The sequence below is a fragment of the Dryobates pubescens genome, chromosome 19 (genome assembly GCF_014839835.1).
Source record: "Dryobates pubescens isolate bDryPub1 chromosome 19, bDryPub1.pri, whole genome shotgun sequence".
NCBI classification, from domain to species: Eukaryota; Metazoa; Chordata; class Aves; order Piciformes; family Picidae; genus Dryobates; species Dryobates pubescens.
This window is the reverse complement of record NC_071630.1, coordinates 13,798,076-13,823,514: the sequence shown is the minus strand read 5'-3', so window position 1 is coordinate 13,823,514 and position 25,439 is coordinate 13,798,076. Positions and strand designations below refer to the sequence as shown.

The 25,439-nt window shown below is 49.3% G+C and overlaps 1 protein-coding gene across 3 annotated transcripts in view; it reads left to right on the top strand.

Moving 5' to 3' along the window:
* The first annotated feature begins 1,266 nt into the window (after positions 1-1,266).
* Positions 1,267-25,439, top strand: part of ANKRD11 (ankyrin repeat domain containing 11) — a 170,621-nt gene continuing 146,448 nt past the window's right edge. For 2 of the 3 annotated variants that reach the window (XM_054170026.1, XM_054170024.1), the window contains exon 1: positions 1,267-1,549. The gene's annotated coding sequence lies outside the window, so the exon portion shown is untranslated. Of the gene's footprint in view, positions 1,550-3,174; positions 3,245-25,439 lie in introns of those variants that run through there. The other variant, XM_054170025.1, reaches the window with a different exon arrangement.

Below are 25,439 nucleotides of genomic sequence, written 5' to 3'. Positions count from 1 at the left end.
AAAAACACAATCAGTAATGGTATAAATACAATAAAAACCAAGCACAAACAACACAGCTCAGGAGCAAGTGACCTGTCACTGGGCTGAGAAGCACAGTGGAGACCACCCAGGCCTGGTAGGGAAACCATGGCAGCCATCTCCTTGGAATGGTGTGGGAGCTGCACTGAGCTCTGCATTGTGGCAGGTTCTCAGCACCCTCAACTCCAGCCAGTTCTGTTCACTGTGGGCTTGCAATGCAAGTAGAGGAAGTGAAATTGGGTTGAAAAGACCAAGTTAATGGCCAGTTCCTCTTGACAAGAAGCATAATGTGCAACATGTTGCAGTGTCTCTCTGCACCCATCCTGATCCCTGGAACCCACCACCTGGGAACAAACCTGCACTCAGAACCCACTGGCAGCATTTCACATCCCAGCACGTTACCCCTCGTTGATTTTCGAGCCTGTCAGTGCAGAAATGTCAACAGCTACGGTATTGGGCGCTACCCACCGATCACGCTAAGCCGAGAAATCCGCATCCGCAGGGCCTCGCACAAACAAGAGGCAGCACCGGAGGGGCAGCAGGTGCCACCGAAGAGGGGATAGGTGCGCCTCGGCTACCCCGGGCCCAGGGGGGCCTCCTGCCGGTGAGGGGTCGGCAGAGATAGGACTGATCATCCGTGGCAAGAAGCAGCAAGGCTCTGCTGACACAGGGAAGTACTGCCCGCCTCCCCGGGGATAACGGAAAGACTTGAGTAAATCTGCACCAGCCACTGTCGCCGTGCTGTGAGGGCTTCTGCTCGACTCCACGGCCACTCGGCAGGCGGGAGCAGAGAGAAAAGGGGGACGCGGAAAGGCCTAGGCCTCCACGGTGAGGGAACGGGCACCTCTATCTCAATCCTAGCAGGCCCTCGGCTTTCCCCACACGTAGCTCGGGGGCCGGGAAAGGCAGCGCGGCCAACCCACCCAGCACAGGGCCCACCCCGGTGCGCGCCGCTGTCCCCTCGAACCCCGCTCCGGAAGCACCGCCACGCTCGTGACCTCCGGAGGGGCCACCAATGAGCCGCCGCGTTGCCGGGACACGCCGTCCAATAGCGACCTCTCCCCTCCTCGGCTCTGTCTCCCTGCTCCCATCAGCCCTTGCGCTAGGCGGGCGGAGGCGCAGCAACCCCTCTCTACCCCCGCCTAGTGCCGCGCTGACATCACTGAGGTACTACGCCGTGTTCCACCAATGGGGCACGCCGACACGGCGGGCCAATGAACGGCGGCGTCTCATCGGTGGCCGATCAGGCGGGCGGCAGCGCTGCGAGCCGAGGCCGAGGCCGAGTGCGGCGGGGCCATGGAGTGCGGGGCCGGGAGCCGCCGCTGCCCGCGCCCCCTCCGCTAGTCCCGAGCCCCCGCCGCCCTCCAGCGCCGCTGCAGAAGTAGAAGCAGCAGCACCAGCACCTGCCGTCGTCTCTTCTAGTTTACCCCTCCACCCCCGGCCGCCGCCTCCTCTATGCGGCGGGGCCGGCGGAGCCGCAGGCCTCGCTACTCCGCGAGGCTGCCCTCGGCCCGCTGAGCCCGGAACGCCGGTAAGGGGCGGCCGGGGGGAGGGTGGAATTGTGCTCGGGGAGCCGGAGAAAGGGGTTGCTGCGCCGTGGTCGGGGAGAAGAAGAACGTAGGCGGGGGCTGGAGGGGGACCGGGGCTTCGGGATGACGAGGGTGGAGAGGTCTGACAGGGGTTAGGGGGCACACGGACCTGAAAGGGAGCCGAGGGGATGAGGGCAGAGGGGGCCAGGGAGGGCACCGGGGGCAGAGGGGTGGAGGAGAGTTGAGGGATGAGAGCAGAGGCTGGAGAGGACACTGGGGGCTGCAGGACTGGAGATAGTGGAGAGGGTGAAGGCAGAGGAACTAGGCAGGGGCTGGAGTGGCACCGGGGAAAGGGAGCATAGAGCGGGGTCGGGAGAGGGGGCACCGGGAATGGTGAGAAGGGGGGCCGAGGAGCCGGGGGAGGGGGGTGCAGGTGGAAGTGAGGGAGAAGGCAGTACGGGGTCGGGTCGAAGGGAGAAAGCGACGTACCAAGGGTGAGAAGAGGATGCCCAGGGTTTGGGGGTGGTGATGAAGGAGGCTGGGGGCGTTTAGAGCGAGAAGGGGCTGTTGCAAGGCTGCGGGGGGGGGGGGGGGGGAGAGATGCGAGCGGAGGGTTGACCATTGGAAGGAGAGAGGGACAGGGGAAGGAAGGGGCTGCAGAAAACTGGAGGAAGGAAAGGAGGTGTCTGGGGTGAGGAGGATTTGGGGGGCTGATGCGTGCGTGGGAGCTGTAGAGCGAGTTGGAGGCTGCGAAATATTTAGGGGTATAGAAGCTTGCAGGGGGCATTATGGGGTAGGAAGAAGACAGGGCTGTGGGTTGAGCCCGCAGCGTTGGTTGGTCCTTCTTGTCCACTTCGGTTTTTTTGGTGGGGATATGACAGTGCACAGAGGCGGGGGAGGCCGGGGTGCGGGGGGGAAGGGAAAACGCATTTTGGGGTGAGTGCTGTGCTGGGAGGAACAATACCAAAAGTTGTCTGAAATGGTAATTTCCGTTTCCCATTTCATCATCCCTGGGTAGGCGTTAGCCCTGCCTGTGTGTGCGCAGAGGATGGAGCTGAACCGAGCTGCCGCCAGCCAGCCTGGCTAGTCTGCCTTTATTTATTTCATTTCTAGTTTAATCTTTAAATTGCTCGGTATTTTTCTTCTCGGAGAAGCCCTTTGTGTGCCGGGGAGGGGCTGCTCGACACCTTTGCCCCTTAGCAAAGAGGAAGGCAGGGGAAAAAAAAAAAAAAAGGAAAGAAAGAAAGAATCCCAACCCAAAACAGCTGCACTTCTGCAGTCCAGAATTAACCTCCCCCAGTCTGGTAGATTGATTGCGTGTTTAGAAAGGCAAATCGCTGCTCTCCCCACCTCCCCAGCCCTCGCCTCTCCAGGAGCTGGGATGAGCTGAGCCCTCCGTGCCCTCTGCCCTTTCCCAGAGAGAGCAGCTGTCCTGCGAGGGGGGTGTGTGTGCTGGGGAAGGGGGGTGGAAACCGTCTCTTCATTGAGGCACAAGGGTCGGTGTGTCTACGGGTTGGCTTCTGCTGTGAGCTTGGAGATGTGTTTTGATATCCAGTTGCAGGAAAGGGTTCCTCCCCCCTCCTGGTTTTGTACACAAAGTACTCTCTTACCGCTGGGGACATGGCCCTATAGGCAGAGAACGCATTCCAGGCAGCTCTTGAAGCAAAATTCCCTCCTGAGATGGCTTCTGAAATTGGGTATAGACCGAGGGGTTTTTTGCCTCCTTTGCTGTGTAGGCTGCAACATTTTGCGAGTGTAGTGCTTTATCCTTTCCTGAAAGGCTGGGATTTGTGTACATTTCAGCAGTTTGGGGTTAGCTGTATTTTTCCTTTTGTTGTTGCTTGTTTGTTCACAAAATGGAACGTTTTTATATAATCACTCCAATTACTTCTTTTTTTTTCCTCTTGGGGAGGGGGTGGGGTGGGAAGGAAACCACTCCAGAGAGTCCTGGAGAGAGGGAGAAGGAGATTAACTCTCGCATGTTTTCAAATGGCCTCGATACATTCTTTTGTGTGTGTGCTCTACCAGGAACTAAATGTTTAACTTGATTAACTTACAAAGTTGGCGTTTTTACAGGCTGGATTTGCTGGCAGATTAGAGGTGCACGTTGGAATGCTTCTAAATGATGGCGTTGGCGTGTGGTAAAAGGCTTTGAAACACGATGTGGAGCAAGACCTATGTGGACTTCTCTGCCTCGGCAGGGAAACTTGGGCACCTTGTTTTGTTATGCCTGTGAAACGCTGCCCTGAAGCTGTGTGACCTGTTTTCTTTCATGAGAAGAGCTCTGTCACTGGTAGGCCTTGCTCTGAGGGATGCTCTGGTTGAGCTGCTCCTAAATCATAGTCACCCCCTTGGCCTTCATTGCCTCTGCCTCTTTGGTGGAAGGTCTCACTCCAAGGGTGCTCTTGCTGTGTTTTGGGTGCTGTGGTTGAGCTGCTCCTACAGCACAGGTACCCCCAGAGCCTTTGTGTTTCTGTCCCCAAAGCAGAGCCTTGTCTGTGCTGCTGTGTCCATCCTGGCGTCTGCTCCTGCTTAGGTGTGTCTGGAGTTTGTGCAGCTCAGCTTTTTTCATGCAGAGCTGCTCCAGGTCTCTGGTTCTAGGAGAACTCGTCGGTCCTAAAGGAGGTAGTGCAGGAAGGTATCAGACTTGCCGGGGCACATCATGTCTGTGCCCTCCCTGCAGAAGGACGGTCTGGGCTTCTGGAGCTGGCTGGGAACCTGTGTTATTGGGCTAGCTGGGACTTGCATCACCTCCAGACGTGCCTGAGTCAGTGCTGAAGGTTTGCTTTGCGAAATTCACAGCAGGCTGAGGTGCTGGTGGAGCGAACAACACGAGCCCTTTGGTTTCTGGCCTCCAGCTTCATCTGTCCCTGGCTATTAGTTGGTTATTTCTGCTCTAAACAGTGATTCTGGGAGCTCTGGTCGTGTTGGTGTTAGTGGCCTGGTCAGGCTGGAGATGTTCCTTCAGTGTTTCACAATCAGCCTTAGCACTCAGTTCTGCTTCTGCTTTTAAAACTGAGCTGTTGTCTGTGTCTCCCGTTTCATCAAGAATGTGGCTCAGGGTGAATTGCTATTTTTTCAAGGCGCTGCTTTTTGTTTTTCTGATGTTGTAATAGCATTTCCTCAGCTTTAAACATACAATATTGGCTAATAGGAGTGTTGCTTTTGGATGGGGGAAGGAAACTCAACAAAACAACTCCCCAAACCCCTCCAGCAAAGCGCTGGGCTCCGGTTCTTGCTCGGTGTGTGGTAGGCAGCGCGACGACCTGTAGAGATTATTTTCTACTTGCCTTTAGATTGACAGAGTCCTCCCCAAAATGCTTCTGAGCAAACCCAGGCACGGCACAGCGGCGTGCAAGCGTTCCTCTGCTGCTCAGCAGAGCAGACAAATGTATTTCTCTGGGGTCAGTGAAGAGTAGTGGTGTTAATCAATACTCCACCAGCAGCGTTCCCTTTGCAGTAAACCAGATGGACTGCTTACAACTGGTGGTGATTATTTTAACTGTGTAATTGTGACATGGCTGTGTGATGACAGTGTTTCCTGCAGATACTTCAAAGGGAGGCTCCTGACAAGTCTATCTTTACAACGTTTAATCTCTACTCTTTGTCTTTGTGTTGTGGCTTTTGGACATGTGTTTGAAGTACTTGGATATTTTTCTTCTCTTTTTTTTTTTTACCTTCTGTTTTTCTACACGTTAAAAGGAGGAGGTGCTCTGTCGTGATGAAGTGTGTGAAGAAAGGGAATAAACCAGGGAGCTTTGGGGGCTCCCATGGTGGTTTTAGTTAGTTTTAGATCCGGGCAGTGACTGAGGCAAAAGCTAGGAAGAGCTTTTAACTTACTGTGGTATTTTTGGAGATACAACATCGCAGAGTCACATGATGGGGGTCTGAAGGGACCTCTTGGGGCCATCTAGTCCAAGCAGCCTGCTAAAGCAGGGCCACCCACAGCACGTTGCCCAGTGTCACAATGTCCAGGTGGGTTGGGAATCTCTCCAGAGAAGGAGACTCCACAGCTTCTCTGGGCAGCCTGCTGTGGGGCACCAGCACCCTGATAGCAAATTCTTCTCTCCTCCTGTTCAGGAACCTCCTGGGTTCTTGTTTTTGTCCATTGCACTTGTTGTATCCCTGGGCACCACTTAGAAGAGTCTGTCCCTGTCCTTTTTCCCCTTACCCTTTTAGTTCTTGTTGAGTGCCTCAGTTGCTCTACTCTAAGCTAAACAGCCCCAGGTCTCTCAGCCTTTTCTCCTTACATGTGGACGTGCTCCAGTCCCCTCAGCATCTTTGTAACCTCTGTTGGGCTCTCTCCAGTGGTTCTTTGTCTCTCTTGAACTGGGGAGCTCAGAACTGGACACAATACTCCCCGTGTGGCCTCAAATACTGCTTGAATCATCTATAAAGGTGCATGTGGCTTTGTTCTGGGGGAAAATGTGTTTTGTGGTGACTTGAGTCTTAACTGGGCCAGTCTAATTACTTGCCGAAGAAACTCTTCTCACAGGGAAGGAAGCACACAGGGCTGGGGCTGGTTAATTACATCTATGAAGTCACCTGCTTGGCCCCTCTTCCCACCTGGTGCCGAGTACCTGAATTTCAGGCTGGATTGTCTGCCTTATGGGTTAAAATTCTTCCTCAGTATGAAGATTTAGTGGGGGTAGATGCACAGCAAGTAGTGACAGGTACTGGTGCTTTTCAGTTGAGCACAGCTTGAGAATATTTACATGGTGGTTGTTATTCTAATGGTATTTCCTTGATGAGGCTCCAGTGAAGGTGGCTCGTCTGCTGCCTCCATCGCGGGTGAGAACCGTCTGGATTTCAGTTGTAAAAGGCTGTGGGGAGAAAGTGGTGTCTCCATAGCAAAGATCTTAGTGTTTCGTGATAAACTCATATATTTTTACCCCAGCTAATTTAAACCAGTCTGCACGACACTTCGCAGGAGTGATTTGTGGTGCAGCTTCTCAGTGTTTTCCTTTCTCCCTGCAAGGGAGATGAGCAGCATGGAGCTGGGTGCAGAGCGCTGGGGCTCTCAGCTGGGTGTTATGTAATTTGTGTGCCACTGATGCACGATCGTAAAAACACTCCCAGAAAGGTTCAAGGGAAAGCTTGTGCAGCCAATTATTTGCAATCACAGGCGTCCTAAACTGTGTGGGCTTGTGCAGCTAGAGCAAAGCGTGCTTGGGGAGAACGCTGTCTTTGGCATCCTGCTGCGAAGGGGGTAGGAAGCTGTCAGCACCCACGATCTGGAGGCTGGGTTTGAATGTTTTCCACGGTACCTGGAATTTGCAGGCTTCCCCCAGTGAGAACTGCTGTTTTCTGGAGCGCCTTCTTGTTGGGTATTTAAAATACCTTAATTTGTCAAGAGTCTGGGCGGTGGTGCTCGCTTCCTCTGTGGCTAGTTAGAGGTGATGCCAATTTGTAATCCTTTACAAGGGTATAAAAAAAAAAAAGAGAGAGAGGGAGAGAGAGAAGCTTAAATGCTAATAGCAGTGAGAAATCTGTTCGGCGTGCAGCGTGTGTGAGGCAAGCAGGAGCACACGTTGGGCTGTGTAGTCTCTGTCAGCTGAGCCCAGGGCTTTCAGAAATCTGCTCTAATTTTTATGCCGTGTGTGGAATGGCTAATCCCATGAAAGCCTCGCACCTTTTGACAGATGAAACGCTGCTGCTCTTAACTTACTTGAGCAACATTTTTTCTTCTTTTTATAGAGAGGGTATTAGCTCTGTGGCTCCGAGGGTAATGCAGCCCTTACACGAGAAAGATCTGGCTTTGATCTGACAGCTTTCAAGATCCATTTCCAATCACTGAGTTCCATTAACTCTGTTTATGATGGTGCCCTCAGACTTTCCCCCCCCACCCCCTGTTTATGTGACTCTTTAGGGTGTTAACATTTCTGTGTCTGTGAGTTCTCTCTAATAAACTGGAAGAGTAATTGGGGTCAAAAAAGGAAATAATCCTGTTAGAAGGTGTGGGTAATTATATTGGGTATTTTGGGCTCCAGAGTTGTTGTTCTTGATTCTGTAATGTTTTCTCCAAACTGTAGGATGTGGAGATATCACCAAACCTCCACCAAAACAGGACAGTGGGGCAGTGTGGTGCCTTGTACAGTTAATTGTGGGAGCATCAAACGAGTGCAACTGCGGGTTTGCTGGTAGGGGGAGAGGAGGGGAGGCTTCCCCAGCAAGCAGCCTCTTCTGCTTTGTTGAGCCATCAGTGGGATCTCTGTGGTCCTGCATCTGGCTCAGTGCAGAGCAGGAGCCCTGGAGCCCATCAACACCCAGTGCAGGAGCTCAGGCAGGTGATGGGTGCTGGCTGCGAGCTTCCCCTCTCCCTCCATGCCGGCATCTTGCCAGACCTCACATAGGAGAAACCCTCTTGGGTTTTCCTTTCAGTTTTAGTAGTGAAAAGACATGAACTCCTGAAGAGGCCCTCTGAAATCTCCGTCTCCTCTGGTGAATTTTCACCCTTTAAGTTCACGGTGTGCCAAGCTGTGTGTGTTGCATGTGGCTGTTGTGAGCAGAGAATGAGATGACAGTGTGCAAAGGCTGAAGAATTGGGACACATTACCCCAAAGTAAACAGAAAGCGTGTGGCAGTCCTTGGTGTTGCAGGGTAGCAACGGCAGAGAGTGAATTAGCTGTTGTAGGCAGAAGAAAGTGATGTTTTTTTCTAGGTCAGGGTTGAAGGCACTGTCAGGGTGGTGATGTGAAGCATACATTACTGTCTGCATTGTCCCTGCCATATGGATGTATGCAGTACTGCCCTTGGCATTCAAGCATTGAATTATTTATCCTCTCAAAATCTGTAGGCAGCCTTTCTTCCCTGCCTTTGAAAGAAAACCAAACTTACCTGGGGAGTATTTTTAAGATAAATCCTGCAGTGTAGCTCAGTGCAGTGGCAGGAGCGAGCTGCTGGCTGGAGTTGTTTTTGTGTCAGTAAACCAACAGTCACAGCATTCGGTGGTGTGTGGAGACGTTGAAATATTCATTCTGCTGTTAGGCTGCAGGAATGTCCAAGCTGGTGCTGGGTTCATCTGTGACTGAAATGTGTCTCTGCAACAAAATGGACAGGCTCTGGCAATGGAAAGGGCAGAAGACTCCTTGTGTCTTGGCCATGCAGTGGGGGACCTGACGTTTTTCCTCTTCTATGCACTGTGAAAAAGCATCCCCTTTCCTCTTGTGTTGGATTTGCTCTGAGAAATACTGAGGTGGTCCTTTTTTGGTGGTCAGCTGAAGGTCCTCAGCTGAGGAGAACAGCATCTGGGGGTATCATGGTGGGTGGTGAAATGGCTGGGGGTGATCAGGAGGGAGAGTGGGGGAAGCACACATTGAGGGAAGCTCTCATTATTTGAGAGATTGATGGCTTTGCAGCGTAGAAGAGGTCTAAAATGATTTAGAGCAGTGTGAAGCTGCTAAAACTGTGTCAGGGGCTTGGCAAAGAAGGGAGATGTGATCCTCTGAAAAATTCACCATGCTCCAGAGACAGCCTGTCCCTGAAAGCTCCACAGCCTGGGCAGCAGAGCCTGAGGAGCTGGGGTTTGAAGCAGGGTGCTTTGGTGCCCTGAAAGCCTTGATAGGAAATGAAATTCCTTTAAAAAAACAAAAAAAACCCCAAACAAAACCAGGGGGAAAAAACCCACCCCAGAACCAACCAAAACCCCCAAACCTTATTAAAGGAAAATAAGCTGAATGGAAACCTTGTGATTAAGTATTAAATGTTGAACTGCAGTTCACCGTGCTGCTTCATTTTAAATAAAGCACCTATGAAAGTGCTCCCCTCCCCCTCAGCCCTGAGTCTTATCAGCTTATCTGGGCAGGAGTTCAGAGCCATAAAAACAATATCCTGCTTACACCTTCCAGCCTATCCTATGACCTGCTCTCTGTAAACAAGTTGTACCAGGAGCCCCACATTACTAGTGAGTAGCTGGGTTCTGCAGGCTGCTCAGCTCCGGGAGGAGCCCAGATAAAGTTCCAAGAAGTTGGGAATGGTCTCTGGGTAGCTGCCTTCCGCGAGGAGGAGGTGAGCTGCTATCTGCTGACTGTGGCAGCGACTGCACCCTGTGAAAAGCAGCAGGCTTTGGGTCGATTTTGAGGCTCTGGCTCTGGTGTTTCCCCCGTTCTGCAGGCTGGTGGCTGTTGCGGATTGGGAAATGTCAGCGTTGTCGTAAGGGCACACACCGCTCGCTGCACCCACCGGTGGCCTGCTCTTGCGTCAGGGCCTGGATGGACTGAAGCTGTAAGCCTATTTATAAAGTGTCTGTAGATAGGTGGGGGAGATTAGCCATGCTGATGCTGGGAAGAGATGGCAGGTAGATGTGGGGAAGGGGTGTGTGTGGAAACAAACATCCTGCTCATGGCTGCTGTGGTGGTTTAAATACCAATGGGCGAGCTGGTGCTCTAGTTACAGTGTTTGGCTGCTTCCCATAGCTAGCTGTCTCCCTGGTTTCATCTTGCAGCTAGGCACAGGCTGATCTGTTTATCTGAGCTAGATCCTGGGTCTGTAATGAGTGAGTCTGGGTGGTTCTGTATGTAAAACTTCACCTTTTGCGACAGTCCAAGAGGTGAATGCACCAGCTGGGTTTGAAGATGAAAGTCCTGTTCTCCTAGAGCCTTGACCTTCTTATTCCAACTCATGGTTTCTTGTCCTACCAGCTCAGACAGGACACATGAGAATATGCACGTTTTGAAACCTGGGGTAGTTGAGAACTGTGCTGTCTTCTCTAGTTTCCTTCCTTGCTGTAGCCTGGCTCTCAGCACATGTCAGGGTGCTGTGGGGTGACTGTTCTGGCCTCTGATCTGTTTGATCTCCATTTTACCAGCAGCCCATAAAGCTTCTGGCTTTCTGACCAGGATCTGAGGTGCCCTGCATTACTCAGAGCTGCTGATCTCTGTTGTGGGTGAAGGTGATGAGCTAAATTACCTTCCTCTGTGATCAGCACTGCTGCTGGGGTGCTAAACTTGTTCTGTGGTGAGAGCTGAATTGCCTTTGAGTTTGCCCTCATCCAGGGAAGGAGAGATCAGATGAGAAGTCAACTTGGTGGCTTTTTCCTGGTGTGCTGAGTAGCGTCTCTTAGTTAGAAAGCCACAGGTTGTAGTCTTAAAATGCTGAATTCACTTCTGCAGTCTGTTCTGTCTGCTGGCTTCGCCTGCTTCACCCACCATAACATTTCTTCTCCCTTCTGTCTGTCCCTCCCCCTTCCCTGGAGCCTCATCTGATGGAGGTTCTGCTCAGCTCTCTGCTTTCTCCTTGGTCCTCCTCATCCAGGATTCTTGTCTCTAATTTTAGCCTGTCTGCCTTTTGATGTTCTGTCCCGTCTGTTCCTGCCTTTCTCCTTTTCTCCGTGATCATCCTGCATCTCCATTTCCCTCTGAGATCTGGGCCTTGGTTTTGCATGGTGGGAGGAAAGGGCTTGAAACCAGAGGGAAGCATGGTGAGGTGAAGGATCTGAGGGTGTGGAGACTTCTGCCAGGGATGAGAGTTTGGAGTGCTGGTAGCCTGGGTCTGCTTGTTTTGTGGCTGTTACCTCTTTAGCATCACTGGGAACGTCTATTGTCCCTGCTTAGATCAGCTCTTTGGCTCTTTCTCTTGAGGATGCCTTCTGTGTTTGAGCCATGAGCTCTTTTCTGTGCTGTCACCAGCAATACTTGTAGGCAGAATTTACTCTCGTTGAGCAGTGCAGGTAATGGAAATCTGCAGAATCCTCCTGACGGCCTCCTCAGAGCTGTTCTCTGCTCCATCTGGTGCTAATTCACTGCTGCAGCTCACAGTAGAGAAGGGTGCAGGGAGGGTGCTGGCTGCTCTGCTCACTGAGTATTGCCTGGCAGCCTGGCCTTCCCCTGACCCGTTTGCCAGGCCATGAGAGCTGCAAGCTGTGTGGTTTTCTCGGGAGTTTTACTTCGTGCTAGCATGAATTTGCTTATGTGCAGAGAAAATGACTTCTGGTGTGGATGCATTCTGACAGAGTAAGACAGTGCTCTGCAGCAGGCTGCGGTGCATGCCAGCAGTGAGCAGGGTACCGGAGGCTTGGAGGTGGCTTGTCCTGGTGGGGTTCATCTGCCTGAAGACCAGTGAGGACTGTGTGTGTGTGCACAGAATCCCATTTGTGCACAGAATATAAATACTGGCTGTTGCAGGCATGCAGCCTGTGCTTTTAGAAGTTCTTTTGTGCAAACAATGTTCAACCCTTCCACCACTGCAGCAAGGAGCTTCAGCAGAAACCCAACCCTAGCAATTAGTTGAAGGCTTTAAAGGGAACCTAGCAACTGCTGCTGTAGTTTGAGTCACAGAGGGTTGGGTGGTTTTTATTCTTTTTTTGAGTCTGAGGTTTGTAGCAGTTTGTGTTGTGTGAAAATACTCTGGGTATTGGGGAAGGCAGAGGGATAGAGGGCTACGAAGATGTTGAGGGGAGGGGACTGGAGCATCTCTGTGAGGAGGAAAGGCTGAGAGACCTGAGGCTGTTTAGCCTGGAGAAGAGCAGCCTGCTCAATGCTTAGCAGGAGCTAAAGGGTGGGGGGTGAAGGGATGGGGCCAGACTCTTTCCAGTGCTGGCAAGTGACAGGGCAAGGGGTATTGGGTACAAACAGAAACCCAGAAGGTTTTGTCTGAACAAGATGAGAAACTTCTTTGCTGTGAGGGTGTTGAAGCCCTGGAGCAGGTTGCCCGGAGAGGTTGTAGAGTCTCCCCTCTGGAGAGATTCCAAACCCACCTGGACGTTGTGATCCTGTGCAACCTGCTGTGGGTGCTCCTGCTTTAGCAGGGAGGTTGGACTAGGTGATCTGCACAGGTCTTTTCCAACCTCCACCATACTGGGATTCTGTGAGGGAGCTGTGGATGAGTGACTAAATGAGTTGAAGTCCTAATGGTGGTGCTACAGTGGGCTTCGCAGCAAGCGAGCCTCAGGGAAAGTGGAGCATCTGTGTGGTGGTATGTGAACTGGGTGTTTGTGGGTAACCTGAGCTCACCTGTAAGGAGTTTTGTTACCCAGATACTTTTTGACCTAACTTGCTGTTGTCAGTGATGATTAACAGATGATGCTCTCCACGAGTGTGGTTATGTAAAACATTAATGCCCTGCCTCCTTTTGGATCAGCTTTATAACGTATGCGGGGCCCGAAGTCGAACTTCAAAGCAGGTAGTTTGCTTTATGGTTGGACCTCTGAGGAGTTTTATGTGTAGGGTGGAGTTGAACTTGTGGAGAATATTGCAGTTTTCCCACTGTCATAAAAAGTTATGATCCTCATCATTCAAGTATTGTTCTGTAGGTGGAGGCAGGAGACAGATGCAGGGGTCAGTGGGAGCGTGTACGGAGCGAGTTCAGATGTGCCAGCGGAGTGAATGCCGTCCTCTGTGCTCCCAGCTCGCTGAAACGGGTTCAAAAAGTGCCTTGTGCTCTTTCTGGGTCTTCCTAAGAAACCTGCACCTGTGGTACTCACGGAACAGGGAGACCATTTCCATGGGAAAGGAACTTGGCAGGGGAGCTGCGGAACGCGGCTGAGAGGGGGGCTGTTTTCCAATGCAGTATTTTCAACCCTTCTTAAAACGTGGCACTTCAGAGGGGAAGAGAGACTGTAAGTCACTTTATAACCTACTTTCTTTCTTTGGGCTTTTCTTTGGGGTTGCAGCCAACTGAGTTAAAATAAATAAGTGGCTGCCTCTTGAAGGAGCCTTGTTCCAATTAGCTTCACTCATGCTGCAGAAGATATTTAGAAACTGAGAAATATTCCCTAAAAAAGACTGTTTAAGCAAAATGATCTCGGTGGGAGAGTGGGATAACCTTTTAGAGCCTTAATTGTGGGCTTTCCTAAGTGCATCTGATAGCCAGTTCTTGTTGACCTGGGCTGCTTCTAAACCCTGGTGACGTGTAAGGCAGCTGCAGCCTCGGCGCTGCAGACCGAGGCATGGAACAGTTTTCAAGAAGTTTTTGGTTTTCAAGAAGTGAGTTAGAGCTGATGAAAATAAGTCACTATTCCAGCTTCACTCAGATCTCTATAAATATTCCCAGTGACTTCGCCTCTGGTTTAAAACCTTCTCTCCTGGGACGAGGAGGTATAAATGTGCTCTTTGTTTGCAGCCAGGGAAATTAAAGGATCACAACATTCAGAAACCTACACTTTAGATCTTCTGGAAAGCTGTTTCTTCAGGAATGTGTGTACTGTACCTAAAGGGGCAGACACCTTCGTTAAGGTGGTTTGTTTTCTGTCCTTGTTAGCTCGAATTTTACTCTGAAGGCGTTCAAACTTAAAGGGGGAAAAAAAAAAAGGGCTGTGATTCTTATCTGTGGATGATCCATTAGCTGCTTCAGCCTGCCTTTATTTATTTTGGTAAACACATGTGTGAATGTAAACATCTTATCCAGAATGGCCTTGCAAATGTTCCTGCATTAACATACATTGTCATGGAGAATAATTTTCATTTAACTGTAATTTGCTTTATATTTTCCTGCCTGGTTGCCATAGTAACACAGTCCGATGTGGCTGTGCCTGCTCCAGGAGCTGGGTTATGCATTGCCTTTATAATGGACCTCTGTTAATCAGGCTGCAGCTCTCGCTGAAGGAACCGGCATCATTTGTAGGAGGCACCTTCTGTGGATAAACTCAGATGCCTGCAGCACCTCAGCTTAATGTTTGGAGTTACTGGGCGTGCTTTTCCGTTCTGCAGAAGTTTTGTCATTAGAACTGTGCATTAGGGTTGTGGTGCTGATGTGTATTTACTTGGGTTTAATGTCAGTTAGACTTCATTTTCTGTTTTCACTTAATTTGCTGTAACAGCCTAACTAGTAACACTCCTTCCTGTGGTTCAGTTTCAGGCCTTTGACGTTTGAAACACAGCAATGAAATATTTGTTGTCCTTATCTGTGCATTGAAAGTTGGCTTTCTTCTCATGATGGTGTATTTGTGGCTTTATGGTGGTGGTGGAAGCTGGGCAAACCACCTTCAGTGGTGTCTGGTGATAGGGCTAGGGTCAACGGGCACAAACTGGAACCCGGAAGGTTCTGTCTGAACAGAAGGAGAAACTTCTTTGCTGTGAGGGTGCTGGAACCTTGGAGCAGGCTGCCCAGTGGAGTCTCCCACTCTGGAGAGATTCCATATCTACCTGGACATTGAGACCCTACTTTAGTGAGGGGTTTGGACTGGATGATCCACAGAGGTCTTTTCCAACCCTCACTATGTTGGGATGCCCAAGCCTGGCATCTAACAGCACTGAACTTTGTCCAACAGTGATACCAAAGCATTCATCATGCTTCTAAGGAAAAATTATTTCCTTTTGGCTAAGAGCAGGTAGAAATGAAGGTGGATCTGAATCCCATTTCTTGCCTGTCTGTGGATTTTGGGTCTGTTTTGCACCTCTTGTTTTTGGCCGCTGTGTCCCTGTCAGCCTCACGCCGTGGCTGCTGTTCCTCTGAACTGTGCCCGGTTTCTCTTTGATTTACTTCACTTGGGAACCCCCAGGCTCAGAAAATGCAGATGTGAGTGTTGTGTGTGTCCACTGCACCTGGTGGTGGGAAGCTGATTTTAGAGCTAAAGGCAGTGGGCCATCCCAAGGCAGGGGGATTTAGGGCTTTAGATACTACCCCATAGTGTGGTGGTGAGCTTTGCCCTTCTCTGAAGGGCCTGTGGTGGATCCCACTAATGTCTAATGACATTACTAATGTCACTAATGACATGTGCTTCATGTCTTCAAAGATGAAGTACAGCATGATCCCCAGGAGTATCTCGGCTTGGAGGCAGTGACAAAACAGAAGGATGCAGTCCTCTGCTGTTGTCCATGTCTTGGTGACACCTTGGGAGAGCTTGACTTCTGGCCACTGAGATAGGAATCATGGTGGCATCAGTTCAAACTGACCTTGTCAGTGAGCAAATTATGCATTTTTGCTCAACAGGGTGAGCTGAAGGAGAGAAAATGAACCACTTGGGATTCTCTGATCTGTCTACTTCCCTGACAGAAACCTTAAATTGTGCCCCAGGGACGTGAATTTCACCTCCCTCCCAAATCAGCCTCCTCCAAATGAATTTTGAGTTCAGTTTGAGCTCTCTCAGAAAATGTGTGTGTTGGCCCTTTGGTTCCCCTGCTCTCCGTGGTTGGAGGCCAATTGTGGCTTACGTAAGTCCAGATTACTCCAGCACGTGGATGCTTTCAGATGCATATGGTCTCACAGTTATTTCTTGGGGCTCTGCAGAAAGAATTGAGTAACATTTTGTTCTGTAATGCAGTATTAAGAAACCCAGCGTGGTTTTTTTCCTGTGATGGCATATAAACAAGTAGTGATAACACCCTATTTAAAGCCTTTGGAGGAGGAAGGGCTGAATCAAGCTTCATTTTTTTTTTTTCTCTTTCTTTTTTTTTTTCTCCCAACTGTACCTACACACCACATTTCAGAGCAGTTTTGCTTGCCTGCCATGAAAGCTGTTAGCTATTCTAAGTGAACCAGTTTCTGAAGTGCAGTGTGTGGCGTGGGTATGGAGTAGCTTCGTTCACAGATGTTACCCGCTTCTGCTCCCCCTCTGCCCTCATGAGACCACATCTGGAGTGTCCAGTTCTGGGCTCCCCAGTTCAAGAGGAACAGGGATATGCTAGAGAGTGTCCAATGGAGGCTATGAGGATGATGAAGTGACTGGAACATTTGTCTGATGAGGAAAGGCTGAGAGACCTGGGGCTGTTTAGCCTGGAAAAGAGAAGATGGAGAGTGGATCTTACTAATGTTTATACATATACACACACACACATATATATATATATATATATATGAAAGGTGGGTGTTCAGAAGGTACTTGTCCCTTTTTAGTGGTGCCCTGTGATGGGACAATCATAGAATCAATAAGGTTGGAAAAGACCTCAGAGATTATCAAGTCCAACCTATCGCCCAACACCTCATGACTAACTAAACCATGGTTGTAGCCAGGTGGGGGTTGGTCTCTTCTCCCAGCCAACCAGCAACAGAACAAGAGTACACAGCCTCAAGCTGTGCCAGGAGAGGTTTAGGCTCGAGGTGAGGAGAAAACTCTTTCTGGGAAAAACTATTTGCCATTGGAATGTGCTGCCCAGGGAGGTGGTGGAGTCACTGTCCCTGGAGTTGTTCAAAAAGGGATTGGATGTGGCAAGGGACAGTGAATACAAACTAGAACACAGTTCCACCTCAACATGAGGAAAAACTTTATTGTTAAGGATGCTGGAGCACTGGAAACAGGCTGCCCAGAGAGGTTGTGGAGTCTCCTTCCCTAGAGACTTTCAAAACCTGCCTGGATCTGTTCCTGTGTGACCTGCTCCAGGTGATCCTGCTTTGGCAGAGGGGCTGGACTGGATCTTCAGAGGTCCCTTCCAACCCCTACCGTTCTGTGATTTCTGCAAATTTCCCTGTGTGACGTTAATGCTCTTTTCCTGTTGACAGAGGCAGATGTGTTTGAATCAAAGGCCAATAGAATTTTAATAGAAGGCTAAAAAATGGCTTGGTCATAGTCTGGACTTTCAGCTCTTATGAAGACTTGTTGCATTTTTCCTCTTTTCCCTACTTGTTGTCACACAAATGCTGAGAATTGACCATTAGTTGTTATTATTATTAGTTTATATTATATTATTAGTTTATATTATATTATTATTATTATTAGTTGTTATTATTAGTTGTTATATGTTAGTTGGAATGGGCTGCCCAGGGAGGTGGTGGAGTCGCCGTCCCTGGAGGTGTTCAAGGGGAGATTGGACGTGGCGCTTGGTGTTATGATCTAGTTGTGAGGTCTGTTGGAACAGGTTGGACTTGATGATCCTTGGGGTCTCTTCCAACCTTAGTTACTGTGATACTGTGTGATACTGTGTGATATTCTTCAATGACTGACCTGTGGGATACTCCAATGTCTCTCTTCAAAGGGCATAGGTAATGTGCTCTGACAATCTAAGCTATCAGATGGGACAGTCAGACTTGCTGGCACTTCCTGAAGTGATGAACCCATTTCTCTCTAATTCATTAGTTTATCTGAATTTTATTCCAGTTTTGCTCAACTTCATATACCTGAAAAAGCAGGTGTTCCACCCCAAAAGGTTTAGAATTGGAAGTATTTTATTTGAGAGTTAAGTATTAAAATCTATAATAGTGCAAGGAAATAAAAAGCAGGTTTTGGAGCTAGTGCTGAGTTACAGTATCACAGTATCACTAAGGCTGGAAGAGACCTCAAAGATCATAGAGTCCAACCTGTCGCCATGTCCACCAAGTGCCACGTCCAGTCCCCTCTTGAACACCTCCAGGGATGGTGACTCCACCACCTCCCTGGGCAGCACATTCCAATGACCAATGACTCTCTCCGTGAAGAACTTTCTCCTCACCTCGAGCCTAAACTTCCCCTGGCGCAGCTTGAGACTGTGTTGAGTTGACTGTGTTGAGAGTTGATATTTCCAGCATCACAGGAGCAGCCTGCTGTGGAAGTGAGGCTAGAGGTCTGTTGGTTAGCCTGTGATTCAAGACAAAGGGGTGTCATTGTATTGACAGAGCAGAGCTGGGCAGTGCTTAACTCATTTTAAACAACCAACCAGGCCCAAACCCACCTTACCCTCTAGCCTGTGTGTGAGTCTGGGTATGGTGAGTAACTTACATTTTCTGACTTCTTCTCAGCTCTCTCAGCACACCTTTGAGGTGTTTTCTTCCAGGGGTGTGGTTCTGAAGGGCTGCTTGATGAATTGCAATGTGAGCACCTTGTAGGTATAAACTAACACGTGGTGACTAAGTTACCTTTGTGGACTCATTGAATAGACTCCTTTACCTGATAACTGGGTTAAACATTTGTTCGGTAGCAGGAGAGCAGAGTGGCTTTGGTGGCAGGGAGAGTATTTGAGAGTACTTCAAGGTATTTATTTGCACTTGGGTTTGGTCTGACAGCTAACAGTTACCTTATCAGAAGTCATGAGAAAGTGTTAATTGGGAGATAAAACATTATAAACCCAAATTGTCTTTCGGCTTCTTCCCTTCTTGGATGTTTGGGTTGACTCTGAGGCACTTTTCACCCTGTGTCAGGCTGTGAAGACTGTGTTTGATTTAGCTCCATTAATTATGTGGGAGATGTGGATCTCAGGATCCCAGCACAGTGGGGGTCGGAATGAGCTTCTGGAGAGCTTATGGTCCAACCCCCCCTTGCTCAAGCAGCGTCTCCCACAGCAGGGTGCCCAGAATCACAATGTCCAGGCAGGCTGGAATGTCTCCAGAGGAGGAGACTCCACAAACTCTCTGGGCAGCCTGCTCCAGGCCCCCAACACCCTCAAAGCTAAGCTCCTTCTACCACAGCCTGGACATGGTGCTACTAGGAAGAAAATGTTGCAAACTGGGCTGAGATATGGGGTGGTGGAGAGCTCAGAGGAGCTGCCTTGTGTGCAGTCGTGGGAAGAGGAATGTCTTCAGGGAGTGGGTGAATTGTTTCCTTCTGCTCGGAACAGCCTCTTAATGAACTGCCCTCTCCAGGGTGTAGAGAGATTAACCTCCCACGGCTCTCTGCAACCTGGGAGACTTCCACCATACTGCTGCCTTCACATGTTTGTGGCTAAAAATACGTTTGTGCTGCTGCTGGGCGGACTGGAGGCTCGGTGATCTTTTTGTCTTCAAGAAGGAGACTTTGTGTTGCTGCCTGAACTACCGCCTGAATCGTGGTGTGTTTTTTTTTTCTCTTGCTCTGCAGTGTGACTGCTTTTTCTCCTTCCAACAGGGGAAAAAAAATGATGTGGTGCAAATAATTGTTCTGGTTGGAATTCCCTCTTTGACAACAATAGCAGAAAACGGGGTGGGGTGGTTTGAAAATGTTTAATGATGAAAAGTTTTGGAGGAAGGAGCTCGCCCAAGCTGCCCAGGCTTCGCCACGTGATTCCTCTTCACTGTTTAGTCTTCTGCAGAAGTGGTGGCGTTCTCCCAACCAGCTCTTTGAATAGTTCTGACCACTTCTGCCTCTTCTGAGCACAACTGTTGAAGAATGCTTTGTCTGTGTTGGGTCTCACTTGCTCTGCTGCATTCCCTCATTCAGCTGCCTTCATTTGGTTGTAATTTAGCACTTCCCTCTTATCCGATGAGGCAGAATGAAAGCCTCCCTGGCTAACACCTAGGAGCAGTACTTGGAGTTATTGCTACCTCTGCATGTAATGATTCATCCTGGAGGCAGACAGCTCACTGCCCTCAATACCTCCCTGTAGTTCCAGACACATTCAGATGTGGTGCTTCAGCCTTCCTGGCTTGCGGAATCTCGGCCCCGATGCTTCTGTTTACTGGGAGGCTTTGTTTCTTAGTAACCCTGGAGATGTTTCACGGTAGCAGTAGCACCAGGGCTAGTTTAGACACGGCACGGATGGCTGTAGGTGAGTTTACTGCCTGGTGTTGAGCAGCTCAGTAGCTGATGCTCTTGCAGCGAGTTGAAACTTGAATTCTTGCTGTTGTGCCAGTGGGGGAAGCTGCAGGGGGGTGGTTGAGGTCTGGGATGTAAAATGACTCTCAGCAAACATTGCGCAAGTGTGTGGAGCTCTGCTCTCGGTGCTGAGCGTTCTCTGTGTGCTCCTGAGACGGACACAGGTTTTTCTCTCTTGACTTCTTTAAGATTCAGAGTACATTTTCCTCCTTTCATGTTGGCCTTACCTTGACTTGCTTGATGCCAAAGCTCACCTGCTGCATCTGCTGGACTTTTATCTCCTACCTCTGCCTGTGTGTTCCCAAGACCTGCCGCTGCTGTGGCTCAGCCGTAGGGCTCCGTCACAAGCTACTCAGACAACCTAAACCATTTGTAAGGAAACTCTTTAAAATATAGATGGCATTAGAGGGCCTCAGGCTTAAAATTAGAAACTGTTTGTGATGCACAGTTGTAGTTGTTTACCTTGAACCATAATTATCTTATTTCCTGAGCTAAAAACGTCCCGTCAGCTTGCTGAAGCAAGATTTGATGACAAAGGAATTGTTTTTAGCCACCAGCAGAGCAAAGAACACTTCAAGTATGTGTCTAAATATGATTTTATAACCCAAAGTATAGCACACTCAGGGTTTTAAATGGGCTCTGGAAGTTGCGTGGGCTTATGGGTAGGACATTTGGCCAGGGATCAAGGGACTGGGTTTAATCCTAACCCTGTCCTTTTGTCCTTTGTGCTGTTTGTTTGGAGGGGGGGGATGTGTGAAGGAAAGGATCTGCCCTTCTGCAAGGTGTTTGTGGATTTTCTCGGGGTGTGGTGTCGTGGCAGGGCTGGAGTGGGGTCACTGCTGCTGGGGGGTGAGGCTCCCTGCCCAGCACTGCCCCTTCCCAGGGCACACGAGCCAGTGCTGCCCATCCTAAGATGGAGACCAGCAGGCAGAGGAAAGTGAGTGGGTTTTCTGCAGAGCTGGCAGCATTAGTTACTTTAGGGACAAGCTCCAGAAGGGGCCTGAGGGAAGAGCAGGGGATCTAGCAGCTGAGCAGGAGCGTATCTCCCAGCTCAGCTGTCACTGAGAACTTCACCCACAGACCTCAAGTCCCTCTTGAGGGTCTGGGGTAGCACAAACAGACACAGGGAAACACTGGACATCCATATTCTGCCACTTAGTAGTGCTCTCTGGAGTGTCTCTGTGGCTGCCGTGGCTGCCTCCTGCTGTCATAGCAAGGTGAGGCTGTGGGAGCCAGCTGCTTCCTCACCATTACCTGGAGCTGCTGGGCTCTTCCTTCTTCAGGTGAATGGAAAATGGGAGGGCAGCAGCTTCTTTAATGCTGGCAACTGCTACTTAAACCTGTTCAGGGCTTAGAATAGAGAGAAAAATAATCAGTGGAAGCTGTAGGTGCTTTCAATTTAGGTGGTGTTTTAAAAGAATCTTTTTATTCTGACCTTAACTTGCCAGGCCCTAGACAATAGGGAGAGATGCTGCTGTCTGTAAATCAGGGAGGTGCTGCCTTCACAGCTTCTCCTTGCTGTGTAATTTGAGGTGATTGTAAGTCACTTATCATACCTCTGGGAGCTGAACATTTGAGCACATCTTAACAGTTGCATTTTTCACATCACTTTCTGGGGACCTCCTGGGTCATCCAGACAGGTCTGCTGCTCTGGTAGGTGACAGGGTCATCTCATCCTTGCAGTGGCTGTGTGGATGTGGGTGTGAGCCTTTGAGTGAGACCTGCATGTTCTTGAGAAACCAGTGTCTGAGTTGCTGAAGTGCCTGGTTGTGGTGCTTGTGTGACTGCGTGGAATTGTCTTGGCCGAGCAGGTTGTGTTCGGGTGATCGTGGATCTTGGATAAGCTTGCTCTGGGGTTATTTTTCCCCCACTCTTTGAGAGAGACTCTGTATGTTCTTGAAGGCTGCACAGTGACTTCCTTGACTCCTCCTTGGCTAATTAGTGTTTTAAAATGGGATGCTCGCATCCTTTTCACAAATCAGCTTTCAAAAAGGAAAGAGATTGGTTATTAATAGCACCCGCTATCCAATTTGCCACTGAGTCGCAGGGCAGCAAATATCGGAGGTGTAAAGGTGACAAATGTCTGGCTCTCACTCTTTTCTCCTTCCCAGGAATGGTCTGTGTTTTCTCACTGTGGTAAAATTGAGCACTGAGTAAGGAATTTCAGACTCAGATTTTAAACCAGTGGTGCTCCCCCTGGCCTAGCAGCATTGTTATCCCTCCTTCCTTCCTTCCTTCCTTCCTCCAGAAAAAGAACCTACAAAGGAAATTTGAATGGAATGGGTGAGTAAAGGGCTCTTAGTAAAGTTACCCAGATGATGTTCAGGCTGATGATGGGAAGTGTGTCTTTGTCCCACCTCAGATTTGTGGTTAGGAGGAATGCAAGGGAGAAGGTACCTGAAATATGTCAGCAGCTGTGATCTAACTTTGAATTAGTGGTTCTCAGAGAACATACTACTTGTCTTCACTGGGCTTAAGCTTCACTTGGAGCTTAATTAGGACAAGTTAAAGCTTCAAGACTTTTTAGCTTGGCTTCTGTTCAGCAGGGTGGGGGTTTTCAGCTCTCAAGGATGGGCAGTAATTTTATCTATCTTAAAATTCACCATTGAGGGTCCCTTTTGATGGCATAGCAGCATATTCCTATCTCCTGTGAAGACAGATTGAGAGAGTTGGGGGCTGTTCAGTCTGGAGAAAAGAAGGCTCTGAAGAGACCTTATTGTGGCCTTCCAGTATCTTAAGGGGGCCTACAAGAAAGCTGGTGAGGGACTTTTTAGGGTGTCAGGTAGTGGGGGGAATGGAGCAGAAGTAGAAATTAGTAGATTCAGATTGGTTGCTGGGAAGAAATTCATCACCAGGAGGGTGGTGAGACGCTGGAACAGGTTGCCCAGGGAGGTGGTGGAAGCTTCATCCTTGGAGGTTTTTAAGGCCAAGCTGGATGTGGCTGCAAGCAACCTGCTCTAGAGTGAGGTGTCCCTGCCCATGGCAGGGGGCTGGAACTGCCTGATCCTTGAGGTCCTTTCCAACCCTAACAATTCTATGATTCTTTACGTGCAGCCTTTAGATCTCAAGTGGCAGAAGCTCCCTATGGCCATGGGGCAGGGGTTAGTTTGGTTTTTCAGTGCAGGTGGTAAATTTCCAGGATGGCTTTGACAAACGTAAGCTGGCCAACTGTCAGCTCAGTTTGTTGGCCAGCTGTGGCAATTCTGGCTGGTTTTTGTTAACCTTCAATTCTGTAGCCTAGAACTAAGTGTTCTGGTGCTCGATGAATTTAGTTTGGTTTTGCCATAAACCTTTCTCCTTGTCAACATCCGTGAATATTCCTGCTGGTGCTGATGACTCCAGTGGTGCTCACTTTATTACTTCTGGCTGGTGTGACAGAAGAGTGTCTCTTGTCTTGCCTCCTACCTCTGACTTGGATTTACTGGGTGGTGGTTTCTGTGCTGACCTGGAAGTCTTTTCCGGGGTAATGCTTTGTAATATGTTTGGTTTCCATCGAAATGATGGCCTTCTACAAGCATGCTGCTGTGCTTAAGCTTTAAAAAGTGCCATCTTTCCTCCCTCTGCATTATCTGACTAATTGGACTGGAAATTTACTACTTTTCCAATGAGGCTCAGCAAATGTTTAGGATATGGAGGCTCCAATTTCTTCTCGTTTTCATCCGAACTAAAAATACTCACGGAACAGCTCTGCTTTGAAAATCCACACCATTGTGCATCCTGTGTCTCTTCCAAATGGCTTCAGAATTAACAGCTTTCTGTGCACTAAAATAAACAGCTTGAGGGTTCTGTACATTTTGTTGTTGAGTTTTATGGCTCGATAGCTAAGCAGCTCAGGTTATGTGAAAGCAGAGAGGACTCTTGTTCTGTGCTGATGGTTTTCTCGGAAGCACATCCTCACGTGCTTGACGTGTGTGTGTGTGTATGTGTGTTCACTTTTGATGTGCTTTTGCTGTAATAACAACATGTTGGGTTTTTTTTTCCAAAGCAAGACAGTGGCTCTTTGCTCTGCATGTGCAGATCATTAACAAAGAAGTGAGACTAATTAATGCATCTTTTTGGAAGAGATTCAGCTGGGCTGGAAGGACCCAGCAGTCTTGGGTAATGACATTTTGTATTGGAGCTCTAAAAAAGAGAAGTTGAAAGGGTCTGGAAGATCATTTAGAAACACTGAGGCTAACAAACAGGGATGCCTGTAGCTCTGTGGGCTGCTGGAGGGACAGCAGAAAACTGGGTTTAGGTGCCCAACCATTTTCTTCCTCATCCGTGACAGAGAAGGCTGCTTGATGTAATCACAGAGTCGTTTAGGTTGGAATCACACAGAATCCCAGAATCTCAGCATGATGGGGGTTGGAAGTCACCTCTGGAGATCATTCAGTCCAACCACCCTACTGAAGTGGGGTCACCCACAGCAGGTTGCCCAGGATCACAATGTCCACATAGGTTTGGAATGTCTCCAGAGGAGACTCCACAATCTCTCTGAGCAGCCTGCTCCAGGTCTCCAGAACCCTGCCAGTTTAGATGGGAGGTCCTGAGTTCTGGTTTGTGCCTGCTGCCCCTTGTCCTATCACTGGGCACCACGAGAAAGAGTCTCATGCCCCCCACCCATTAGGTCTTGCTGAGCACTGAGAAGATCCAGGCTGCTCTTCTCCAGGGTGAACAGCCCCAGGTCTCTCAGCCTTTCCTCCTCCCAGAGATGTTCCAGGCCCCTCAGCATCTTCATAGTCTCTCTTGGACTTTCTCCAGCTGTTCCTTGTCTCTCTTGAACTAGACCCAGTACAATAAAAGACCTTTAACATCAAGTCCAACTGTTAACCTAAGGCAAATGTTGCTTGTGTAGCTCAGACTTTTTTTTATCCACTTGCTGACAATGTGGATGCTGATCCATAATCTTTAAGACATTTAACACTGATTTTTGAACCTAGGGAGGTTTTGTGTTTTAACATCTGCAGACTAAACCATAGCCTGGAAAACACCGTGTCCTCTCGCCTGGCAACCCCAGGCTTGTCTCAGCTTGCTGCTACAGAAGGGCAAGCTGCAGCCTTGAGCTGCAGCCCAAGGTTGGGTAAGGAAATTGCAGGAGCTGTGTTTTGATTTAATACTTTCCACTCATCAGCGAAGCCACAGAAGGGTGGTAAGGGTGAAGGGGAGATGAGGGAACATGCTTCTGTGTTTCCAGGGCTCTTAGTCGTGCGCACAGAAGTGAACACTCTGCTTCAGTGGAAACTGTTTGGGCTTGCTTTGCTCTTCTGCCACATCACGCCAAGGAAAAAAGAGCTGCTTGAGTGATTTCAGCTTTCAGGTTGTGCTGGGAGCAGGGACTCTGCTGACAGCCCCAGTTTTTTATCAGGCCAAATACCTTTTAGGCCGCTTTCACACATCTTTGCAGGAGAAATGATGTGTACTTGTAGAGGTTAGTAATTTTGAGCTGTTCTTGAGGGCACTCTTGGCATGAAGAAGCCAGATAACCAGTACTAAATTTAGAATGCTTGGTTACTTCAGTTTATTGCTCAGCTGCCTGCATTAGGGTTAAGCTCAGTGAA